This window comes from Melopsittacus undulatus, chromosome 1 (assembly GCF_012275295.1).
Source record: "Melopsittacus undulatus isolate bMelUnd1 chromosome 1, bMelUnd1.mat.Z, whole genome shotgun sequence".
In the NCBI taxonomy this organism is placed as follows: Eukaryota; Metazoa; Chordata; class Aves; order Psittaciformes; family Psittaculidae; genus Melopsittacus; species Melopsittacus undulatus.
In genome coordinates, this window is record NC_047527.1 from 147,104,967 (window position 1) to 147,119,692 (window position 14,726).

A 14,726-nucleotide genomic window follows, 5' to 3' on the forward strand; every position below is an offset into this window, starting at 1 on the left:
ACATTAAGGAGCTCTCTTATAAAAGCTCCCTTATTAAGATCTTTGTTATAGCATTTGTGTAAGTTCCAGGAATATGAACTCCCTATGAATAAAATGAATTTAGTTTGTTAGTTGCCTAGAAGAAGATGAAGCCATGACCTGAAAACACATATTGTTTGTAGTGATTACAATGAGACTTAGGACAGCCTGTGTGCTGCAGTCCAATAATCTGAAGTTCCTGGTAACAGTTTTAAATAGGAAACGGCTTGTTTGTAGTTCAGAAGGGTGTGCTTGAGAGAGGAAAGGGAGCAAAATCTCTGCCTATAGAATGGGTAGAGCTAAAGCCAAATACATGATCCAGACACCTGATACACACAATGTATGCTAGTTATGAGGCAAGTGAGAGAGGATGCAGAATTGATCTAATAATGCATGCCAGGAAATTTGCAAGAGACCAAGCAAGGTAAATGAGGGGAAAGTTCATTGTTATAGGGTAGGGCAGGTGAGCAGAGTGATGAAAACCAAACCAATTACAGACATAGTCCTCTGTGCTTTTGCAGGTTTAGTTCAAAGAGTTGCTTAAAAAGCTGTTACCCCCTTCAGTGACTGTATCGCTCCCTCTGGAATGATTTAAGCTGATCTGCAGTATGTAGCTTCAAAGCAGAGCTGGTTACTCTTGTTTCAGCAATTGCCCCCTACCATGGGTAGGCTGAGCTGAGGTGACACAGCTCACGCTGGAGCGTGGTAAATGAAATTGTTCAAGCTGTCCGCAGTAGTATGCCTTGTACACCCAAGGTGTCTCATCATATTGAACCTTGTGGTTGACCAAGGTGAACATAAGGGGTTAACACCCAGCAAGACTTCAGACCTTTTAGGCTGAACAACCCTGAGCAGGGAAAACAGACAGAGATAATGGAAAAGTATGAAAACAGCAAGGACCTCCAAAATGTAAGGAACCTGGTAATAAATCTACCATTTCCAGGTAGTATCTATTTTATTTTATGAGACTATATTACTTGCACCCAAAAAACCTTCAGTGTGGCTGCAGGCAAACTGGTTTAAAGGTATCTTATTCTGATGTGGCTTCTTTTCCATCCTTTATCTGGTTTACTTGCTTACAAATGCTTATAGGAGTACAGAGCAGCATCCACACTTGCAAAGTGGCACCACTTTATGTAAATTGATAGAGTAAGGCAGAGGAACTTTTGAGTGTAGACACACTCCTAGGGAAGTCTAAAATGTTCGACAAGGAAGGAGCAAGCCTGATCAAGTATAACAAGGAAGAGTTTGGTATATTAGCAAAAGGCTCTTGGAGAATGTTTGCTGCTTGGAGAGTACAAAAAACATTTAAATGTACTGCAGCTGATGAAGGTGTAGCATGGTGGGCTTCAATTATTAGGAACCGTTTTTAGGAATAGCCACAAAATGATGTGTGAGTTACAGAGGTGACATAGGCAGTCAGTCACCTTCCGGAGAGATGGAGGCAAGGAAGGAAAGGAAAAATCTACTCTTTGTGAAATGTGAAAGCATTTCCTGTTTTCTCAGTAACAGAGAAATGAACTGATCTGTTGCCTTCTCAGCTATGAGAAAGGTAGCAATTAAAAATTTAATGAGGCATAAGTAACAGAGTGAGTTCAGAGGATATATGAAGTAACAAGCATAAAAAGAAAAACAATAATTTAAATCAATATAATTTAAAGTAATTTTAAAGAGCAAAACACCCCCTGTAATTTACAAAGCTTTTTGACCTTTTTTTAATAGTTTTAAAATGATGCCTAGAAATGCCAAAGACACTAGTGGTCTTGGAATCATTGGTGCTGCAAAAATACATGGGTAGTTCCTGTCTGAAAGAACATACAATATAGAGAGATACAACAGGCAAAGTTTGGAAGAGAAGTAACACTGTTCAGAAAGGGGATCTGTACAGGAATATTTCAGTACTTTGACCAGGGTCACAGAATGACTGTGTCAAAACAGTTAACTTTTGCCTGAGGTAACACTTCGATGATTAAATCCATCTTAGTATATAAAAGCATGTGATAGAAATAAGATTTATAAAAGCTGGGGAAAAAAAATAGACTGTATCATAGGAAGAATGGTTTGCCACTAGTTACACTTGTGAGGTCTGCCCTTAACCCTCCCAGTTTCTCCAGCCTTCTTACAGTCTGTGGTAGTTCACCTTAGCCTCTTCTATGTGCCTTTGTCTCTTGCCCTGTTGAGTAGCAGACCTATGCTCTCCACAGCCTTTCTTCTATTCCAGGGTACCTTTAGAAACCCTTCTTGTTGCCCTTCACAACCTTTGCTAGTATGAGTACCATCTGACATTTGGGCATTTCCACCACAATCCCTGCAAGTACTCAATGTTCCTCCCAGATCATTTGTTCTAACTTCTTACTTGGTATACTTCTTTATATCTGAGCTTGGTCAGGTGTTCACTGTTGGTTCGTGCTGGCTTTCTGTAACATTTGCTTAATATGTTGCTCATCATGTTGGGCCATTTTTGTGCTCTTAGAAGTTTGTCCTTGAGGATCAGCTGGTCCTCCTGGTCCCCTTTGCCCACCAGGGAAAAGTCCCGTGGGATCCTATCAAGTAGTTCCTGAATTGAAGGGAATCTGCTCTCTTAAGTCCAAACTTGTGCTTCTGCTTTTTTCTTACTTCTGTAAGGCTTATGAACATCATAGTCTCATGGTGTTTGCAGCCAAAGCTGTCCTTGACTTTCACATTTCTGACCATTTCTTTACTGATTGTAAGCAATACTTCCAACAGAGTGTTTCACTGATCAGTCACCTGCATCAATTGTCTTCAGCACACACTAGAAATCTCCTGGGTTGCTTGTGGCCAGCTTTGTTGGCTGCCCAGCAGACATTTCAGCTGAAGGTCTCCATGAGAGCTGGACTGGGATGGCAGCTTCTGCCAGCTGTTTGCATTCTTCATTCACTTCTTAATCTTGTCTTCTACAGCAAAAGCCTGTACCACCCATGATGGTCTGTTCTCTAACATCATTCATGAGTTACCAGTTCCTTTGTGGTGGTAGCTTCGTGTGCTCTAGACATTCCTGTGTGTACAGCAAAAACCTTCCTCAACTTCCCAGCTTGTTTTTCCTGAAAAAAAATGCATCCATCCATTGGAGCACTCCAGTGGGACCAACCACACCACATCTCTATAAACTCAATGAGGCCCTAGCTCTGCAGCTCCTAGATGTTTCCCAGCATTTGGACATTTTGCGTCCCCTGTGGTCTTGCTTTCCCAAGGTTAGCATGAGAGTTCCCTTGTCCTGTGGTGCCCTAACGCTGCTTTACTTTACCTCCTATTTGGGTTATGATAACATCTCCCCTATATTCCTAATTTACAGTTCTCGTCAGGTTTGCCGATGCGCTCTTGACCCATTTTGTCCAAGTCCTCATTCCTCAAAGCCTGACTGTGTCACTACCTACACAGCCAGATCTTGGTCCAAGAAGTATGTCCACTCCTACTTGAGCCTTTCCTTTCACTGCAGATATTGGAGTGAACAAATCTCTTTGAATACCTAGGATTTACAGAGGCTGCTATTTTTAACCTGAAATATATGTATTAATATGTGTATTAAACTTCTGAAACTTCAAAAGTTTTCCAAGTGCTTTTGTCAGTCAGGCACAACACAGCATAAGGTCTATTACTCAAGCCTTTTCTGTGTAAATGAACACAAGAAAATACTTGATTCTGAAGGGTACCTACCCAGAATAATAATGTATTGAGGTATTTCATACTTTTTGTAATAATGGAAAATAGAATTTGTAGTACTTCTGTATGAATTACTTTTAATTTTTCTATATTAAGTTAGCTACTTTGTTTTTCTTCTAGAGTTCCTCTTTGTTATGCCCAGTAGGTAATAATTTATTTAAAACCACAAACCCTCATTCAGTTTTTAATTAAAAAATGTTAAGTTCATTTCTTGTCAGTAAAACAAATATTTGTTATTGCTAATACATTTTAAAGGCAAGCATAGCACTTCATAGTGTTTATAGGAATAGTGGATGTACTGCACTGCTTCAGCATGAATTAATGTCAGTCATTCCACCACTGCACTAGAACTTTTCTGCAAGCAAATACATTTCCCAGTCACAAGAGGAATGCAATTTGTCCCTAAGACAATTCAGGGGGACACAGCCATTGAACCATCAGATTCATGCAGTAAAGTAACTCAGTGGCTTTTCTAGCTGTGCCTGATATCAGTCACTCCTGAAATAACACCAGAGTATTTAAAAAATCTAGTAAAAAATGCAATTAAAATGGAGGCTCTCCCTCAGTGTGACAGAAACTGCCATAAGTTGAAGGAATTCTGTCATATTTTTGCACGTTTTCTGGTTGTTTCTCCGTCTTTTTAACATGTGTGACTGCTTCCTTCTTACCCTCTATGTGATATTCAGGAAGAAATCTACCCCTTTAAAATGAAGAACAGAGTTTGTTTGTTTCACTTCATACCGTACTGTTTAATAATACGGTCTTTTTCTGATGGATAATGTAACTGTTCATTTGTTTGGTTTTCAATCAGCAAAGAGGACTAAAACATGATGTTTCCAATATATGTACAGACTGGTGATGATTGTATCTATGTTATTAGATCAAGATGTTTTCTTTCTTTGGCTTCATTTTAGAAAGGCTGAATGCAAATATGACAATCCTGTATAATTTATACTGCTTTTGGCATTTGAAGTAGGCAAGTTAATGTAGAAACAAAATCCACTAACACTTATGTAAAACGTGGAAGAGCTGAAGTCTGATTGTGGTTCTGGGAGCTGTGTCTGGCTTTTATTGACACTGCAAATTAGTGTGGTGAGCTATCACAGTGAGAACTGTTGATTTAAAAGTTCTCTCTTAGGACTGTAACCAAGAATTTGTTGTCAGTGGTAAATCTGAGCACAAAACCTATGCCCAGACAGGTCTTGAACTTCCAAAAGTGCTCTGTGTTGATGGTCGATAGCAGATTTTATAGTTCAGGTACTCGAAGTATCAAGTGATTATGGGAGATGTATACTGACAGAAGTAATCCCTTGCCTAAGAATAGGCTATGAAGTCATTAAAACATCTCTATAGTAAGGGTCTCTCAAGCTGTTAGAAATTCTCAGCCATAGCCTTCTGAATTTTAGATTGTGCATGTATATTACATGTATAGTTCCTGGGAAAAGCATCTTAAGGTCTTCTGATTCAGAGATTTTGTCTACAGCTAAATGCATCTCTATGTAAGGTGGTTCTACCATGGCTTTTTCTGCGTGGATTGGAGTGAACAAAGCCTGCAGGAAGTGATCTGAAGTAATGGGAAATACTCATTATCTCTGCAACTTCCAAATAGATGCTTGAGATATGAAGAAGACAAGTTGCAATGGAAAGTGAAATAATGTATTCCAAATATGCTACAGTACATGCTATATACTATAAAATTTTCCAGAGAAAACTGACTTAGGATCAGTCCACCTAAAAACTTGTGCGATCTTTTGTTGAAATGCTGATATTAAAAGAGGGCAGGTGGGAGACCATTTACACCCAAAACTTCTTTTTCTTTATTTTTTCCTAAATAATAATAATAATTAAAGAGCAAATTTCATTACTCAGGGTAATCTGGACAGGTCTGCAGCCACTGTTTACTCCATGTACATGCCACTATCATTTTTCCTTGTCTTCGACACTACTGGTTGCTTGTTGTATTAACTCCTTGAATGTGATTTCCAAGGGTGCTCTGATTTTTCAATGAGTGAGATCTCTGCTTTGTAACCTCTTTATTATGCATTCTTTTTTTCCTTAAAAATAACATGGTTTGTGACAAGAGAATCATAGGAATGATAGGATCAATATGCCTGATAAGAAAATGCGCAAAAACCATGCCTTGTCTCAGCTGATAGATTTATGTCAAAATACAAAGCAAATTTTTAAGGCATGAAAAAATAGGTTTTCTCTCTTCATAGATTATTTTTTTTCCCCTTAGTAGTACATCTGCATCTTTTCCCTCATTTTCATTGGAATTCTTCATCGTCCAGCTATGAGGCTTATTCAGGAAGCAGGTGCAACCAGAAACAAAACCCACACCAGAATCAATTTATATTTGTTTCTCATATTATTAATATTCTAGAGGGTAAACTCCACTGCTTGAGGTTTCTGATGCAAAATCCGTTCATTTACCCTCTATAGAAATCATCCCTATCCTATTAATCAGGATCAGGTACTTTTTGTTTACCCTTAATATGAAAGAGAAAATCAACTTCTAGGGGAAAGAAACCACACATCTGTGAATAGTTGGCTATGAGTTTTACAAACTAGCTTCATTGTGTGTATCTCCATTGGACAAGGTCTTGAGCAACCTGATCAGACTTTGAGGTTAACTGTGCTTTCAGCAGTGTTTGAAGGTCCCTTCTACCTAAATTATCCTGTTACTTTATATAGGCAAAATGTATATATGTGTAGTCAGTGTACAGGCATGCATCACATAGATACTTTTATACACAGCTTCATTGCTCGCTTTGTTCTTTAGTGTCAAAAAGCTGGTCAAATTACATGTCTTTGATATTAACACATGTATGCAGATTGGTGTCTATGTTCCATGGTTTAGCCTGAGAATACATGCTATATAACTCTCTCTTTCCTCACTGTATCCTTGTTGTTTGACTGTTTGTTAGCTTGGTTTTGGTTCTTTTTTGTGACATATACACTTGTATCTATAAGCAGATTTTATGGAAATTATGTACAAAAATGTGATCTATTTCAGGCTCTTTGCTGCCATACAAAACTAAGCTCTTATGGAAATCTCTGTTTGCTTACAGGGGAACAGTTTGTTCATACTCAGTGAACATCAAAGCAGAATTAATGGCTGGATCCCATAATTGTCCTCTTTCCGGGGCCAGAAGATGGCACCTCAATAAGGTGCAACTACCTGGCAGAATGAAGCAGTGAGAAAGATTGCTTCATGGTGGAGAGATCTGCTTCTTCAAGGCAGGAATTCCCTACGTGTCCTGTTAGTCTTGTGAGAAAGAAGCAACACAGCACTTACAGTATGCATACAAAAGAAGTGATTGTTCTGACTAAACTGAAAAGTGCTTCGAATTAACAGCCATTCCTAAATGACCATCTACCAAGGAGGGAAGAGTCAATGTCTAATGAGCTAAACTGCATCAGTATCCCATCTATGAGGAACCCAACAGGAACATGGATGTTGAAAGGACATTTGTAGCTGTGTGTTCCCCTCTCCATAGATCTGCTTTAGAAACATTAGAAGAACAAAGAAGGCATTCGGTGAGTACAAAAACGATTTATATAAAACTGTTAAAAAGTGTTTTGCCTGTTATTAAACCAAGTGCTAGTATTTCCGATTTTATCAGGTTCTCCTTTGGATACTTGCTTGCACATTAGTTTTCTCCCAGTGCGGAGTTTAGGGAAGTACCAATACTTTCTTTTTCCTCTAAAATGATTCTGAATGGTTGGACCCTCCTGCATCAAAATTGTCAAGAGTCTGCTGGGGATGCTTCCTGCCTCTCTAAAGTACATTTACATTTCTTATATGTATTTCCAATTTTTCTGACTTGTGAGTTGAACCAGTGTAGTGCATCCTTCCTGTCGAGCATATTCCAATAGGTTCTGTGCAGAAATGTTTGTTCAGTTTACCTCTCTCTACAAAAAAGAATGACCTAAGATACTCTTGGTGCCATTGCTGTAGTACAGGCTTAGACAAATCCTGCAGACCTCAATCTGAATGAGGAAGAATTAAGTGACACCTTGAGGCAGGAAAGAGCAAAAGATGGAGAGTTCGTTTAATACAACCACCAGAATACTTGGAAGGAAAGATAGCCCAGCTGGGTGTGAGAGTGCAGCTGTGCTGGAGGAGGCCTAGTTTAGTCACCCACAATCTCCACCAGGGGGTTAGCCTGCTGGTGCAGAAGCTGTAAAAGGACAGAGGACAGGGGTGCCATGGCAATTTGTCTTGAAGCACATGCTGAGTCAAAGCTGTGTGATGCTGAACACCAGCTCTGGTTTAAGGCTGGTGTCAGCATGAGCAGGTGTATGTCTGAGTGAGTGTTTTCCCCTGAGTCCTGCACGTGTTTCCCCTGGTGCTCTTTGTCATACTATATTGCACATGGTTTACATCTGACTACTTCTTTGAGCAACACAGTGTTTTGAGAGGTGGCTTTTAATTAGTATTGCAAAAGAAGTATGGGAAGACTGATGTTTAAGCTATCATTTGTCTTTGTTGTTTGTCTCATAGCTATCTCCAGATAATAGAGGAGTTAAATGCAGAGTTTCAGTAATCCTTTTTAAACTGAAATCATGCCACCTACAAAAAATGAACTGAGGTTTTATCAAGCAGGTTTTGTAAAGCATCTTCTATTTTCAGACTTTTCAAGTGTTGCATCCTGCAGTCTGGTTATGGCTTATTTATTGGATGAGCTTGGTAAAAGTTTTAATCAAGCCAAGCACACAGCGGTTCAAGAGTGGTGACATTTTATACCTCCTTTTGGTTAGTGCAATATTAATCACAGAATCACAGAAGGGTTGAGGTTGGAAGGGACCACCAGAGGTCATCTAGTCCAACCTCCCTGCTCAGGCAGGATCTCGTAGAGAGCATAGATCTCTGGTTTCCTCAGAAGACTCATTTTTTCTTATTCTGGTACTTGACAATGAGCTAATGTTTAAAATGCAAACAGAGAGACTTTACACACTGCCTGCAGTAAGAAAGCATTTTCTTTCTGTTTACAATATATGCCATAATGGGGAAAAAGTGATCCCAGCACCATACTAAAATGAATTTAAGCAATATCATATTGCAGGAAAACTGGCAATTTAAAAGAAAAATCAGTAGGAAACTCAGGAGAACTGAAATATTTTAAGCTATTAAATAAATAAAAAAAAATCAGGAAGTAGAAATACAAAAAGTTCTAATAAATTGACCAAATGGAGAAGGCCAAATTGAAAAAGAATTGTTTGCATATGATGAATTTGCATAGGCATAGTTCAAAGCAACTCTTGGGAAGTTTCAGGTGGAATTTCAAATTAAAATCATTGTACCCTAGTCCCTTGTTTGTCTAATCTGACACGCAGGGGAATGGGGCTGTTAGTGGGTTTATTGCTCAATCAGCTCTTCAGCATACATTGGGAAACTCTATCCAGCTGATGTTTTTTTTCACTGTTAAAATAGGAAACACTGAAGTAGGGACATGGGTGGAAAGCTGAAGCAGCTTCCTGCAAAACCTGATCAGGCTGGGCTGGTTCTTCTCAGGAGATAACATTGGAGTCATCATGAAGATGTCTGATAAACCAGATTCCAGGTTCTGAGCCATTTGCAGAGGCCAACGGTATCTTTTACAACAGCTATGAGCTGATCATGGTGTCCTTTATAGTTATCTGGATTCTCAAGTGAATTGGATTATTCTAAGTTGCTCTCCCAAAGCACATGGATTGTTCTTAGTCATGAATTACGGTGAGTATTGGGAATCGTATTGTCCTTTCATCATCAGTTTTAAATTGGGTGTGCATAGGTGTATCACTTTGTTGATAATAGGGAGAAATAGCCTAGGTTTTATAGGAGTTTGAGAAGAAGCATTTTGTTGTGTTTCACCATGTAGGTGTTTCAGGAAAATTAGACTATTTTATTAGAGATTATGTGTCTCCAAATCCAGAGGGGAATGAAGTGTAAAACATTTGACTTCACTTTGCTTGAACTAGTTTCTGTTTTCCTCTGTTACAATATATTTGGTTTTCAGAAATAATCCTTCTGATTATTCACAAAGTGAAGCCCTTTTCAGTTTGAACACAGGCTTACTCAGCCTTCCATAGTTCATTTTATTGAGACTAATGGGATGAGATGCTGAAAATAGTTCTGATCTTACCAAAGGTTAGGCTTGTTCTTAACTGCACTAACTATGCCATGTGAAAATGTATAGTAGTCCTTTCAATTTTGTATTGAATTTTTGTTGCTGAGGAATGTGGCACACTTTGAACTTAGGAAGGACTCCTAGGAAAACTGAAAAGTAAATTCAATGAAAAATGCAATATACACACCAAAGTGTATGAAACATATGTAAGCAGAGGAGGCCGAGTCTGGGATAGTCTTTGAAATGAAGCAACAGTGGGAAATTGTACAGTCCAAGCTTGAAGTTTTGGAAGCATGTAAAGGAATAATGCATCTAGCAAAAAAAACCCACAATGTATTGCAGATGGGAATGATATCTGAAATTTGCAAGAGGAGTGAAAATAAGAAGTTAAAATAAAGAAGATAGTCAGTATGATGGAGTTTGAAGAAGGGAAGATATTGATAGAACATGTGTCAATTGCCATAGTGATAAATTTTGTCAAAGAAATCTAAGTTTTAATACTGGAATAAATCACTGTGGTAGTTTAAATGCCAGACTGTTAAATAAGCTCTGGGGAGATCTGGTAGAGTGTAAGCATACATAGTCCAAAAGTCTGGAAGTAGCCCTTGTGCAGTAACCTGGATACCATTCTGCAGTACATTTCAACATCTATTATAGTCTTCATCATTCAGTAATGGTGCCTAATACTGAAAGGTGAATTAGTAGGTTGCTGAGATGAAAGGCTCTGAACTCCAAAAAGGTTTAGATTTCACACATTTCATAGCACGCTGATACTGCAAAATGATTTATCTCACAACATGAGTTTTTCGGTGATAATGCAATTATAGCAGTTTATAAACAATTCCTAGTGCTCCTCTGGCATTAGTTAGGTTTTGGTTATAATTAGATTTTTAAATATATAATAGAATTGGAATTCCAGTCAACCTTTAAATCATTGTGCTGTGCTCTTTGACTGCTAATCTAGTGCTTTCAATGCATGGCTTCAGAAATGTGTAGATGCCTTTTTATCCTTGTCAAGTAAAAATAACGTTTAAACCCAAGATGGAAAATACTGACCCCATTGTTTACTCTGTTAAGTGGGTCCAAAACACCCAAAGAAGTGTTTCTTTTACCGAATCTTATTTACATTTTATCACTTGTAATGGCACCATAACAATCAGTTGTGAGTCAGATCTGTTAAAACCAATGGCATGGAGTGGAACAACATAAATCCAGTCCTTTGGTCTGTTAAATATCTTCCATTTATTAAGGCTCAGTATAACTCAGAACTGACCTCTGTTAAATTCTTGACCAATTTACATTAGCCCACCCTTTTTTATTTGTACCAAGCTTGAATTTGCACTCTGGGCAGTACCTGTTCTGCCTGCTGAGATGCCCTAGTCTGGCACTAGAGGTGGCAGTGTCTGTTACGCGTTTAGAAATACTTGTGCCACCAGGTCTGCCTCTGTGCCTTTCCCACCTCTCAATTCCCCAGAAGCGGTTCCTGCCGCCTCCTTATGACTCTGAAGCAGTCAGTATCAAACCTTTATGACCATCTTAGAACCCTGTGATGTGTTGAATCAGTCTTTGCACAGTATCACAGCTAAGACTGTGCAGCAGCACATAAGGAACTCTGTCAGCGATGCTTTAGCCCAGCACAATGGCAATGCTAAACAGTCACAGGAGAAAGAAACAGCAACATGGCACTCTTCTAATAAAAATACTTCAAGCTAAGATGAATGGCAGAAGCAGCTTCAATTAGGAGTAATTAGGTTGTTGAAATACTTTCAACACTACATGATGCAATTAAAGTGTTATTGCCACTGGTACCCAGTCTCCTTTAAAGAATGAATAAGTATTCTTTATGGAAGGAGAAAATTATATGTAATGTGGAGAGACAAAATATAAACCTATCAAAATCTAAACCAGAAAAGTAATGAACTAGTCAGCAGAGATGTATGGCTGACTACCATTCAGATGGGTCTAGGACTGGATTTATTTGTACAAGGATTGATTTGTGTAAGATGAAGCTTCTCTTCTGTCTCTTAATCATAGAATTATAGATAATTAGGGTTGGAAAGAACCTTAAGATTGTCTAGTTCCAACCTCCCTACCATATATGAGGGTAAATGTCTTTCAAACTCCTAAAACACAACTTAGATTTTTGCAAAAGCCTTAGAGCACCTCTGTAAATGCTTGCAGTAATGTGTAATGGAGATGTGTACAATAACTCAGAAGGGGCAGAGGTTTCTGTTCGTGCTAAAACTGATTCTTGCTATCATGACAGCGCTACCTGTGACAGTGCTAAACCTGTATTAGACATGCTATTCTGCTAACACCGAGAGAGAAAATTGTCCTAGACTCCTCCTGCAAGAGACAAAAGAATTCATGTCTGAAATCCTATAGGATTTCCTACAAACCAGATGCACTTAATCAAAATACAAAAATAATTGACTTTGTGAAGTAATTACCCAATTTGATGACCCTTTTCCATCTTAATTTTATTGATAACGCTTATTATTCTTTTCTGGTGCATACATTTAGTCTTCTACTTTTAATTCTTTATATGGTTTTTAATTTTTTTATGATTCCATGCCATCGAAAATTACCCTTTTTGGTAAAACAGCTGTCAATGACCATGAGCCAGAGAATTAGGGAAGCTAGAGATGACATGTTCTTTTAAGTTGAGAGCCTTAAATCTGTTTTGCCAGGGTGTGAGTATTTTCAATACTTTATTCTGTAGTGGTTTCATTTAACTGTCTTGAGCAGAAGGGATAATACCAGGAATATTTCAGTTGGCTTCTTCTGTGGAATTCTTTATTTTTGACTTGCTTTTAATTCTGTGAATCATACATCAGTAATGAGGTACATCTCTCTACTTCCTTAAGTAGGTAATCACTCAGTTGACTGTACGGAGGTATGTGCTGAAGCACAAAGATACTGTGCAGCTTCCTTGCAATTATGCAGCAAGGTAAAATAAAATAACAGAGGGGAAAACTGAGGAAAGCTGTTGAGGGTTAAATAAGGAAATCTTAAGGAAGGAAGCAAAACTGATGAAGACAACTTTTTGATCTTGGGAGAACAGGAGAGTTAGTATGTTTTACAAGTCAAACATCATCCTAATGGGAGCTAATAGATTTCAAGACTCCATTAGACTTAGGAACATGAACAGGTATGTCTCAAGGAACATTTTGCATGAAAGTTCTAAATGAAAATTCTACCATCATGTCCATTATTTAAGCAGCATTTTATCAACAAAGACCTTTAGAAGTATAATCCATAGCCTTAAAAGCTGTCAAAGCTGTTGGTTTAGAGATGTTCAGTAAAATGTTAATGGAACATTAATGGCAGGTGTTCTGTGTGACAGTCATGTTTAATTCAAGTCAGTATTGCACGAGTATTCATCTTCTCAAATGCTTTCAACTTAGCCTTGCATAAACTAGAATTCCAATATAAATGCTGTTACTTCTCGGGTGATACCCATTAAATTATCCTTACCTAATCAGACTGAAAAGAAAATGCTAACCTTGCAACACTTTGATTAGGGGTCCATAGCAAGGCTCTGCATATATGTCTTCAGCAAAATTCCTAATCTCTTATCTATAACGCTCCTTGATGCCAAGAGAAGACGTCACAGTCAGAAAGGCTGATCACATACTTTCCACTGTGGGCAGGACTCGCACTTCAGCATATGTATTGTTTGCTTGGGCCACCACTATGCTTATGACACTATGCCACCACTTATCTTATGACTCTCAAGACAGAAACTCTGTTAGTATTTAAAACAATAATGCTCTGCACCTGTAAGGTTAAAAGAAATAACTTGAGTTTTGTTTATCTAAGGGTTTGAGTGCTGACATTAGTCTCAGGTTCTATTAGAACAGGGCAAGAATGATGAACATGATCCCATGGTGTACAATATACTCAGAACTCTTCTCACTGTCAGTGTACTAATGTGCCATGAGGAGATGATGGCTGGGAGGAACAAGGAGACAAACACCTTTTATTTTATAGTGTATAGGCTGCAGTATTGGGAAGAGTGCTTTGCACAACCCGCTGAGATCAAATTCTTCATGGACACTTTATGGAGCTCTATTGATGGGAGCATGATATACTTCTATGAATCTGAGAAAACAGCCCAGGATTGTCTTTGTCTTCATTTTAGACTTTGCTCCTTTCAGCACAGCTGAGGGGAAGGCATCAGGGACAGGCATGGGTCAGCAGAAGAAAGAATAGCTCTGTGGCCTGTGAAGTTTTGAGCTGTTCCTTCAGCTTTTTCAGCTTAAGAAGTCATTATCAGTGTAAGATGAAGCTGCCTCAGTGGTAACATGTATGGCTGGTTCAGGACCTAGTTTCTAGCTGTCTTTTGTCTAGAATCTGGAGGAAGAGGGTAATTCCTGAACATAGTACTTCAAACAAACCTGAATGTCCTTTTCTGATATGTGAAGAAACCTGAAAAAAGCCCATTTGTGCTATTAAATGTCATTTCTTTCAAACTTTGGGCAAATAACCCACTTTCTTTTGTTATAATCTGGAATGCCTTTGAAGCAGAAAACTCCAAGGAGGTTCTGAAACAATTTCCAAGAAAAAGACTGTAATTACTTTGTACTGCTTTGTTCAGTGAACTGAAGCAAAGCCCTAGGCAAGGAAGAAGTTTGTATTTGTTTGCCTATAAATTCCATATATGTGGTGCCACTACCCTACTACACTACTGCAAGACATGTGTAAGATGGGCCACATCTCACCCTGCCTGCTGCTGCACCTTTGGTAATGCCATGTAATTTAGCAAGAGGAGCTGCTTTATTTCTGTCAAACTGCCATTTTTCAGGAGGTTCCACAAGCTATAGCAAGTCACTATGTAAGCATATTTCTTGGAAATAAATAACAATAATTCAGAGTAGAATCGTCCTACATACAGATCTACAGCCTGAGTGT